The sequence below is a fragment of the Papaver somniferum genome, chromosome 3 (assembly GCF_003573695.1).
Source record: "Papaver somniferum cultivar HN1 chromosome 3, ASM357369v1, whole genome shotgun sequence".
NCBI lineage: Eukaryota > Viridiplantae > Streptophyta > Magnoliopsida > Ranunculales > Papaveraceae > Papaver > Papaver somniferum.
The window spans coordinates 56985446-56997522 of NC_039360.1; positions in this window are offsets into that span (position 1 = coordinate 56985446).

The window sequence follows — 12077 nt, forward strand, 5'->3', positions numbered from 1 at the left end:
GCAGCTTAGGATGAACGGATGATTTGGAGTTTTTGATCTGAACTGTGTTAATAGTGAAGTTTGAGGTAATGGTTCTTTTTAGTTAAACTAGTTCAAGTTTGTTATTAAGTTTATGAGTTTCTCTATGAATTATCAACTGAAATGGATGCGGTGGGTATGCGATTGGTCTGTGGATGTAGTTTAAGTCAATGCTGAGTTAAAAGGAGTTGGTATATGCAGGATTATTATTTGGCTGTAGTGATTGCTGCTCATAGAATTGGTAGAGGAAGTTATCTGAGTAGAAATTTTATGGAGGTTGCTTGGAAGTAGAATTATATGCAAGGTTGAGAAGGTATAGATGGATGAGATGAATTGGTGCAATTGAAGTTTAGATGAATGTTTAAGGTTTAGCAAGGGAAATGAATACTTCAGGATGGTAAGTGTTGAGATGGAGCTGAATTTATGTTGGTGGTGTTGATTGAATTACAGTGCAAGTGAAGTGAATTGGAGATGGTGGTTGGTGTACTGGTTGCTTGAATTGGTAGTGATGTTTGATAGAATTGTCAGTGTTGAACTGAGTTCAGTTGAAGTAGTCTTTAGCTTGGCCGCAACTGTTGGAATATGTTTCTAGGATGAGTGTGGGTTAGTACTGCAATTGCAGGTAAAGCTAAATTACAATTGTATTTTGAAATTATAAAATTGTATAAAATGAAAGTTTGTGTTTAAATTAAATGAATAGAATCAGATTGTTAGGAAGTGTAGTTGCATCTTGAATTTTAGGCCTGTTAGTCATTCCAGTCAGTTTAGCTGATTTAACCTTTTGTTTGATTCAGTCAATCTGACTGAGTCGAGTTGACCTTGTTAACCTGAGTTGAATCAGTTTTGATTCAGTGACTAGACCTGACCAGGTTTGACTCAGTGGACCTTGACCGAGTAAACCTTTGGCTGTGGACTGGACTTTGACTATGTTGACTGACGTTTAATGTTGCTTGACCTTGACCGTTAGTGACTGTTAGTTGACCAGTTAGACCAGGCCTTGTGTAATGGGCTTGTTTAGTGGACATGGGTTTAGGGATAGTTATCCTAGATTGATGTTTGGACCTTTATGGTCCGAGTTTGCCTTTGGCTTATTCTACAAAGATGTAGATGTTCATAAGATTTAGCTAACAGACTATAGAACCAACCTAATTGAATTAGTAAACCTTAGATGTACAAAAGATAGATAATAAAAAAGTGTAGAGTCATAAATGGGCTTAGAACCATTAGGTACACTTGTTTGATTCTTGTGTGAGCCATTTTGGCTAGATTCTTAGAGTTCTCGTATGATTAACAGTTAGTTATTAACAACGATCGATTCAAAGGATGAAACAGTGGATCGTGGTAGGCGTGGCTTGTCATCAAAAGAGGTGGGAATTTACATTTAACTCTTTTGTGACCATTGTTGTTTTCTTTCACAAAAGTTTATGTTTATCGAATTCGTACATTGTCTGTTTATGCATTCCATACATTGTTTAGTTTTGGGTTATGAAAGTTATGTTGATTCTTTTAATCTTTCCATGGATTGGAAAGGACTTGTAATGTTTGTTCGTATTATGGATTGTTATGGGAAATAAGAATTTCCATCTGTGGTATATAAAATACTGCTCCTTCTTTTATACCTACATGAATTCAGCTTTTATGCACATGGCTAGGGAGATACACCGCAATATTATTATTGAGTGTAGTTAGCACAAATATTATACGTTGTTTGATGAAGGAGTTAGTTCCATATACATGATTGTTTGTTTGAATGTTGAGTGTGAGATGTGTGCCCCAAACTTTACATTTCCAGTATTACACGGCTAGGGCGATACACCGCAATATTACACGGCTAGGGCGATACACCGCAATATTACACGGCTAGCGCGATACACCACAATATTATTCTTCCTTTATATCCAATATTCTATGGCTAGGGAGATACACCACAATATTACACGGCTAGGGCGACACACCTCAATATTATTCTTTAGTATTGTGCGGGCAACCCATGTCTCATACATGGATGTTTGTTGTTCTTTTAAATTACTTTGAAAAAGTTATACATTGTGGTTTACCGTATTCCGTGTTTTCATCATTTTTCAATGATTACTTGAAAGTTAGTTGTTATTCCTACTGGGCACCCCTTTTAGGGATGATGGGCTCACCCATTCCCACTTTCAGTTTCAGAGATAGATCAGAATTGCGCAGCGGAAGCTTCGAGGAGTTGAGTCCGATAGTTGGTTAACTACTGATATGTTTGTTACATTGTATATTCTTTTGTAAACCAAATGACTATTGTATATGTATCATTTGAGAGGAGTTTTTGTATATATATATATTTCAGAGCGGGGCTAGTTTTTGGGTTAACTTTTGTAGCAGACTTCTTAATTGAATGCTTAAGTATATAATTTAGATTCTAAGTGCCTCTTTATTTAGATAATCTCTTTGATTAGTCAGCTGCTAGCTTTGGGGGCGCTACATCTGTATTATGAATGAATTGCTACTTGAGTTAGATTTTTCTGTCTTGTTTCTCTCCTGGATCAAGAATAACATTTAGTTCACCTATCAAAAATCAGGTCTTATTGACATGTTTCCCTAAACTAGAAATATATGACCATTGTTCAAATTTGTCTTCTGGTTCGACGACTCCATATACACATGTAATTAGAACTTCTATCTCTCCTACATTTGTTTTAAAATGACTTGATGATATTGGATGCATTTCTATATTATTGTGCCACGCTATAACTGACCCCTTTTCAATTTCCATGGAAGGTACAATAAACCAATCGAAAGAAAAATATATTTTTTAAAGAAAATTTCCATTCGAGACAATGGGGTTTTTGTTTCGATTAAACATTGTCGGGCTTGTAATACTGATTGAGGTAGTTAAAGTGGTCATTGGTGATTAGGGGTCTAATACCTTAGACATTCCAAAAGAGCAGTTTCATAATGACTAGAGGGATGAGATTTAAAACAAAACTGAACCTAGTCGGACTGAAGATAAAGGAAATAAAGAGGAAGTAAGATGCAGCTGAGACAAATAAAGAAAGAGGCCTACAGATGCACAAATAAGTTGTGCCTCACAGATTGAGAAGCACTACAGACTATGTTACAATTGCAGGCTCAGAAACAATCAACCGAACTATATGAAGACAAAATGAATTCCAATCAGTGAACTACATGCCCTTGTTCATAATGAAACTACTACATAAATAAAAGGTTATAAGCACCTCAGGTAAACAAAAATAACCAGAGAGAGATAACTTAACATCTAATATCCAAGGAACATAAGATTGCAAGAAGAACTAGGATTGCAGAGAATAAAGTATGATTGTTACTGCTAAGAGATTGAAAAACTAGAATTTCACTACACAAGAGATACAATACTACTAAAGGAAAGAAACTATTAAGACTATACTGGAGTAAGCAAGTACAGTGACAGGATATGCAACTACAACACAAAAACTACATACAATGAAGATGAACTAGAATAACTAGGTATAAATTGAAGGGACTAGGCAGCTAAAACAGAGAAACTAGAAGGAAATAGAACAAGTAAATAAAGAAAAAACAAGTAAATCTAATTAAAAACAGACAATAAAAGGCATATAGGTTCTGATGGCTGGTTGTACCATTGAAACACATATAAATTTCTGTTGTTGAGTGAGTCTTGATGATTAACTGTCATGATCTGCAATTTTCTTGCTTTTTCGATTTGTCTTCATTGTTAGCAGGAACTGTATTCTAAGCTTCCCATTGAACCACTCATGTAGATATGCCTTGATGGCGAGTTATGGTTCTGTAGATGGGGAAAAACGATTCGCTGGTTTTTCAGGAAATTGAAGAGACGAGCGTGTTGTCGAGACTCCCCAACCGAGCAAACTTTTCAACCTCACACAGATGCACTGCAAAGGGAGTGCTTAGATTCGAGAGATCAATATGTAGGACTCCAACCTAAACCAAGTCAATGGCCGTTCCAGAGTCAATTCGGTCGCAAAAAGGGAGATGAGTTGATCTGTAGGAGGGAAGCTGAGAATTGTATGGGATCAATGATGATCAAGGATTGTGGATGTGTTGAAGGTTTCTGCAATTTCTGTGAACTGATGAGTTCGAATAAATTCTGGGAGATTGACGAATTATTGAGAGTAATTGCTCGAGAAATTCTGTGTAGACGAATACTGATAGCTAGTGATCATTCGCTGTCCTCAATCATGGATTCAAAGACTTATTTATATTGTCAGAGTCGTGAACACCTTGATCCCTGTAAGTGTGAGGGTTTCTTGAGTGAAAGAATGGGAAAGTGGGAGATCGTGGTGAAACCAGTTCCATATTGTGCGGAGATTTGGTTGATCATTCACCCACTACTTTGCTAACTCCTTCAACCGTTGACACGACTTACTCACATTTCTCGTTGTGGATGAATCCACGTGTTGTAGGCCGCCATACCAAAATCATAATTGATATCCCTCAATTTGACGTGATTGATGTCTCACGAATCGTGGAGTCTGCATGACAGACGTGTATTAATTAGTCAGTTGTTGACTGATTAGACAGTGAGTCTAGGTTTTGTTGAATCGAGCATGAGTGATGAATGCTCAGCGATTCATGGATCGAACATGTAGTTCTCTGAAATGATGTCAATATTGTAGATTCAGTGATGAATTACTGGCCAGTATTTGAGCGACTGAACAAGTATTGCTCAATTCGGCGAATTACTGAATATTGAGAATTTGACGAGCAAATGAGCAAGTACTGGTCAATTCGACAAATTAATGATTAATTACTAAATATTGATAGCTGGAGCAATATTTGAGCAACTGAGCAAGTATTGCTCAATTCGACGAATTATTTATTGGTGACGTGACCCCATAAAATATTAAAATATTGGTAGATTACCAATATTATATTATTAATTTAGATGTTGGTTGCTGAATCAACATAAATTCATTAGTGTTTGAATCTCTCTCAGAATGATGATTCGTGGAGCGTTTATTCGAAACCCTAATTTCATATCAATTATCTGTTAATTGATGAATCGCTAAAAATAGGTCATGAGTGATAGAGGGACCGGACACATGGAATGTTGGGCGCCCATGTGGTGCCCAGTGATCGAGTGAGGCACGCACCCGGGTCCTCAGTTGGAGGGTTGGTGAAAGAATGATGATTAAATGCCGGTTTCATCATTTATTGAAATATTGATGGATTCAGCATTAGGTGATAAAACCTAAATATGAAAAATGGGGACCAACCAAGAGAGCATGAGACCGGCTCCTGGTGGTCACGGGACCAACTGTTGGTTGTTTGAGCAATCCCCAGGTTGGTTGGAGAGAATTTGGGCCCAATATGAGCATTTGAGCAAATTAGGTCAGAATTATGAAAACATGTGGATCGGCTTTGTGCAAGCCCTAGGGATGACCCTGGTCGGTTAAGCAGGCATGCACGTGTTACCATGGTGTCCGTGTTTCCGTACTGAGAGTTTCAGTATTTTCTGATGTGCATTCGAGCACCATTGTGAATTTTCAGAAGAGTTTCATCTTGACTGAAATTCTTGATTTTTGTTGGAATGAGCATGTATGCTCAATTGATCAATATTTTGTAAATATTAAAATAAGAATATTTTAACATTTAAAATTGCCGTGAGAGGCTATCCGGTCGTGTGACCATGTTGACTTTTGGTTTTTCATGATTTGAGCAAAATTTGAGAAATTATGACGAAATCATGATTTTTGCTCAAACCAAGGAGTTTCATGAGTTGAGGAAAATAATAATTATAAAAGACTACGGATTGCAAGGTGTGGGACTGGCCATCGCTAGGGCATGGCCGGTCGACTATGTTTCCCGGTCCCACAACACTTTTCCTAATTTTATATTATTTTTTTTCATGAAACCGTGATATTATGGAGAATCCATGAGTTTTTGTTGAAACGGAGGAGTTTCATGAAATTGAGAAATAATAATTATAAAAGGCTAAGGATTGTAAGGTGTGGGACCGGCCACGACTTGGGCATGGCCGACCGGCTAGGTTTCCCGGTCCCGCACACCTTTCCCTATTTTATAATATTATTTTTCATGAATCCGTGAAGTTATGGAGAATTCATGAGTTTTGCTCAAACAAGGAAAGTTGCTAAAATCAGGGAGTTTTCATGAGTTCATGAAAATAACAAAATAATGGAAAAATAATGGAAGAGGCACGGGACCGGCCACGGCTAGAGCACGGTCGGCCAGCCGGTGGGCCCGGCCCATGGCGCCTCTTATTATTTTATTATTATTTATTATTTTCTCCTGTTTTGTGTAGGATTCCTCATCTGTCCATATTCTTGAATGTTCGTTTGTGTATCCGGGTGCTCAGTCGTGCATCATTGTCAAATACACTTGCACCATTTTTGTGGGGCTTACTCAGTGATGGTCCAGATGCCCTATTGTTGAGTATTTATTACTAATTTATGAAATTCAGTGGAGAATAATTCATGAAACTGAGTAATGAAAGTAAGTAGTTATTTATTATAAATTCATAGGATCAGCCGTGGATTCGACCATAAATTCGGAATAATAAAACAAGCATTACCATTCCATGGGATCGTGGATTCGACCATAGAATCGGAGTAATAAAATTACCTGTTACCATTCCATGAGATCAGCCGTGGATTCGATCATGAAATCGGAGTAACGAGATAATATAGTTTTTTATTGCCATTATATGATATCAAGCCGTGGATTCGATCATGGAATCAGAGCAAAAGATAATTGTTTATTGCCATTCCATGGGATCAGGCCGTGGATTTAACCATGGGATATGAGCAAAAAGTAGATCATTCTGGGAATTCAATGGTGAATGTCATGGCATAATTAATCTATTGCAGAAAGGATATTAGCCAGTTAAATCGTCACATCCATCCTGAATGGTGCATAGTCAGGGAGTCACGGTGTTGTTTACGACCTGAAGGCGTTAATGCTCTCAATCTACGGAGAACCGCCTGAGTCTATACACGGTCTCTCCACATAGTCAGGGAACAATGAGTATCACTGAAGGCGTTAATGCTCTCAATCTACGGATAACCGCCTAATCGTTCTTCTATGTGAAGGGGTCTCTCTCTCCTATAGTCAAGGAACAGTGAGTGTCACCGACGTCCTGAAGGCGTTAAGCTCTCAATCAACGGAGAACCGCCCAATTATGTTATTCTACATAGAGGTCATGATGAAATGTCAGGGATCAAATCGCTCAGCTAGTGGGGATTTTCGAAAACATATTCATCATGGCTTCGTAAAATATGAATCGTCGCATGCCTGAAAGCCGTGTCAAAAACATGCATCATTATTTTACGGTTTTGACCTTTGTTGAAAATCCACTATCAACATTAAGTCCCCTGCTTAGTGAGGGACAGTCATGTTCCGCAATATGCATTAAATGGTGATTTTCAGTCGATGAGATCGGTGGTTGAACTCAGTCTACAAAGGTATTTTCAGAATCCCCAATTTGCTCCAATGGTGTCATGTAAAAGCAAATGCTCAGGCGAGGACCCTGACAGTATGAAGGAGTGTTATCTCGTGGTCGTGGGGAGATGAAGCACTGCTGATTTGAGCGGCCGAAAGCCCAATTTTGGTCGGTTTAGCGTTTACAGGCCCGAGCCCAAAAAAGAAATCATTGTTTTAGGAACAGGCGTTTGCTCGTTCCTTAGTTTAAGAAACAAACGAAATAAACTTGAGTCTAATGATAAATTTTTTGTCTATGCGCTTTCACGAAAGCCAAAATTTTATATATTTTTTTTAAAATACGTGAGATTTCACAAAAGGGAATAAACTCTCGTTTCAAAGGTGGATTCTCGCTAGAGGGAGAAAAAATATATACATATATTTTCAAAGTTACGTGAGTTTCACGTTAAAATGTATATTTTGGTAAAATCAATTCTTTGATTTTGAACAACTGTTGAAAGTAGACAATTATCACGGTGAAATAATGCCTGTATGTGAGTTTTCACAATTGTAGAATGAACGTTTGTCCAATTTTTGAAAAAGCAGTGAATATTCACACAGTTAAAATTTATGTGAAATTAAAATTTTGATTTTCAACAATTGCTAGAAGTAAACAATTTTTGATAAGATATTGTTTGTATGGATTTTGTGATCTGATAGTGTATGCACAAAACCAATGAGTGTTCACTCGGTGGGAGTCACTCACACGGTGAAAATAATGTGAATTGTTCACATGATGGAAGTTTCATGAAGTGTTCACAGTTTTATGAAAATCATGTTATGGTTTTGAATAACGGATTTTGTTTGTCTTTGCAGGTTCAAAGGAGCGAACAAATTCTCGAGATTGTAATCACTACATCTAGTGAAATTTCTAAATAGGTAAGAGTTGGATGGTTACCATTTTTGTAGACGCTGCTGTGAGCACCTTTATTTCATGATTCATTGTTTTGTTGAATCCTGCGCTTTATATGAACGATGTGCTGAAGTAGCCACTTTGCAAGAATGACTGACTCCCATGATGATACTTCCAAAGATGGTGTTTCCAGAGATGACATATCTACGGATGCAACTTTAAGAAATGGTACTTTTGGGACCTCTAAGTGATGGTGAGAGATCCTTCATACTGAGTTGTACTTCTGGTTATTTCATTAGCTTTACCACAGGATGATCGTACAGTGAGATCCCGGATCAATGAAGACTCCATGAAAATGGAAGAAAGTCTACGGGAGCGGAGAACCCAGAAGTAAGGACTACAGGATGTTAGCAAATGACGTGCAGTCCCCAGCCGTTTCTTTGGTGAGTTGTTAGCGCTCCTTGTGTCATGACTTTTTCCTGCCCGTGCAATTAGGATCACGAGACCAAGGTTTGTTATTTCTTTTTAATACTTTTGCTTCATCGATTGAAGACCTTCAACTTGTTCCCGGGTAAACAATTTAGGAATCCAGAACTGATGAAGACGTCGATGTAAGCATCTCTTTCGTGCAGGCGATCGTGGCATCTCCTTGAATAAAAATAATAATAACTATTGTTGATGAATCCAGGAAAAAATCATTATAAATAAGCAGCATGTTGATGAAGCGCGCTCTTCTTTGGGGCATGGGAATACGGAGAATTCCGAACCGAATGGAGATAGCGGCGTTGTCAAAAGAGATTCCGGCATTGTCGAGCCTTCAAATGATTTAGAGACTCCCTTAGTAAGTATATTTCCTGTAATATCTTCATAGAAGTATGAAATTTCTGATTTTTGAATGAATGAATGAGAATCCATGTGAGTATACGAGTAATTTTGTCGAAATACGTCACCAGAAAAATTTCAGACTTCGGCATTTTAATAGAAACGCTGTAGAATATTCGTCCGAAGTCGGATTTTCGCGGTATACATATGTATCTTCGTGCCCAGAAAATTTCCAAGCTTTCTTAAAGAAGTTTTTTGAGTTTTGAGCATGTTTAGGGTCTGAAAAAGGCGAAACAGTAAACTTCCAGGAGACTTTTCAGAACTTTTTCAGATTGCATGTTGTCCAATGTTTTGGCCACATCTCCTTGATCGTTTCTTCAATTGCTGTGAATTTTGGATATGTTGTAGAAGACATCCATACAAAGAGAATGGTATATGAACCATACCTCGATTCTTCACCAATTTCTCCCAGATCGTCGGTTTGTACAGGACAGTATAAAATCATCTCAGACGAGCTTGCTGTAAAACACTCATGTTGTGTCTTTAGAACAATTCACTTGTGTCTTGAACGGTTGGTGAAGGATTTTAATGTCATTGACTCATTTGATATCAGGACCCCTTGATTGATACATGAGCGTGGTGCTTGCAGTGTTATCTTGTTTCTGTCAATCGCAGAAACATCACCTCTGAAATCCTGGTCACGGGACCATAACTGAGGTTGCTCTCGAGAGGGGGTGATGTAATGACCATGGTTTCATGTACCGGTGGTAGAATTCCTTTTATGATGAATGATCAGCACATGAGAGTCTGGTGCCATGGGTCTTGGACTGTGAAACTAATCGCCATGATCAGTGGACCGTCAGTCCCCAGTATTTTGTCAAATCTCTCCTTTTCGTTTTCCTTTCTTCTGCAAGACCTAGATAGACGACCCAGGTAGAGAAATTGATGTAAAGACCTAGATGGTCAAAGTTGGAGATACCTTGATGAAGGAATTAGTGGGAATACGTGGTGGACACCGATCGACCGTGGAAGTTATGAATCCCGTCTAAGAATTGATGCTTGCATGTTCCATGCTATGGAAGTTGTAGGAACCTCATACGACGTCGGAATTCGATGCTTGACCCAAACTTTTGAAGCTAAGAGACTGATTTATCACATGAGAAAAGAATCACTCGATTTGGAGCTGCAGAGATCAGTCAACGAAGCGTGCACATTTGTAATTTGTAATCCCATATAAATTTTTCATATTTCGTAGACCTGACGGTAAAGGACATATCTTTAAGCTTGTATGTCCGATTGATGTGTCCTTTTGGTATGTTGTATAAGAGACATAGAAAAACATATTTTGTTGAGGAAGTATTGTCCCATTACTCACCAATTGGTACGTTTTTGTAAACCCATGTCCTGAATCATGCCATATCTCATTTGTAGAGGCGATGAGAACATCTTGTAGAAGACTTTGGTTTGTGCCCATCCGTCTTGCAATCTTTGGGAAGACGTTCAGGTTAACATGTTTTCATGTCTGCACATATTGATATGAATTATTAGGACTTGAAGAAGTACGATCCATAGGGTAACACTTCAGAGATCGGATAGTTGATGAAGCCGGATGTTGTGTCTGAGACTGATGCTTGAGATCACAATTGAATTTTCTCCAGAAATTCTTGTTGATGCTGAGACCATGAATGGGGTTCCTCCACATATCCTTGTTGATGCCGATACTATGGTTTGAAGTTGCTTCAGAGACCGGAAAGGATAGTCTTTGCTCCTCCATCCAATGAGCTGTGAAGTGGCTTCGTCAGGAAATCGATGTTGTTGCGGTAGATAACAACAGTAGTATGCATTCTGGATGTGATTGGTGAAGATACGAAGTTCCTCAGTCGTGCAGGGGCTTGTGATGTAGAGAGATCCCGTTAATGAAGTTTCATGGAATCACATCAAGTTGCCATGACTTGTTATGTGGATAACATTTATTGAAACATATTGAATTGATATTTCCAATAAAATAAAGTCCCCAGTGAATCTCTCATTCACTTAGCAGAGTTGAAGGAGTTTGTGACATCCATTAATGAATGATGTTGCATCCGCTCCAGAAGTCTTATCATGAGATAGTGAAGACTTATCGATTGTAATTCAACTTCACTTTGATCGTGTCGGTGCTGAACCAGTGTGTCACCGCCGAGATATTATGCTGAAGCTAGAGGAACTATTATCGAAGGTGTACTCTTTGATTAAGAATACAATTCGAAGGCTTCTTATATGCTTGAGCGCTGAAGCGTCGAATGTCTTAGGCTTGATCGTCTCCGCCCGTGTATCTTCTGTTGATTCAGCATTCCGCTGCGATAGTGGGTTTCAACACTTGCGCAGACATCAGAGATTTCTGATACTCGTGGACATTCCTACAAGTGGAGAAATGCATAAAGTGTTCTTTGCCATGATTCCGTCATCTCTCAGTAGTGAATATCTCGGTGAGATGCTCGATTCAGAGCGATGTCAGATTCAACCACTTGGTAAAATACTAATGCGGTGAAGCTACCATTCATAATGTATTGCAGAGTTTCTAGCAGAATTGAGTCCCCATCTAGGATGGAATGTGAGGAAATAAAATTACATAGGCATGGAAGGAATGAGACTTTCCTGAGTGCGGGACCTCTTGATGAATGTCTATGCATCTTTTGCAGGTTCTTGCTTCAACCTCGTCAAAGTTCGAAATTTCTCCAAGTGCTATGATGATGGGATGACGAGTAGCTTCTTGTCGAGTGATGCCTGCCGCTCTGAGGATTTTAAGTGTAATAGCATTGAAGTGACAACATCGATCAAAGTGCTCTCAAATTCATTTCCTTCGGGATTGACTTTTGTAAGTAGTCTCCAGTCGTACATCTCTTTGTCTGTGACTAGAGGCTCAGAAAGTATTTCCGAAATGGATTTG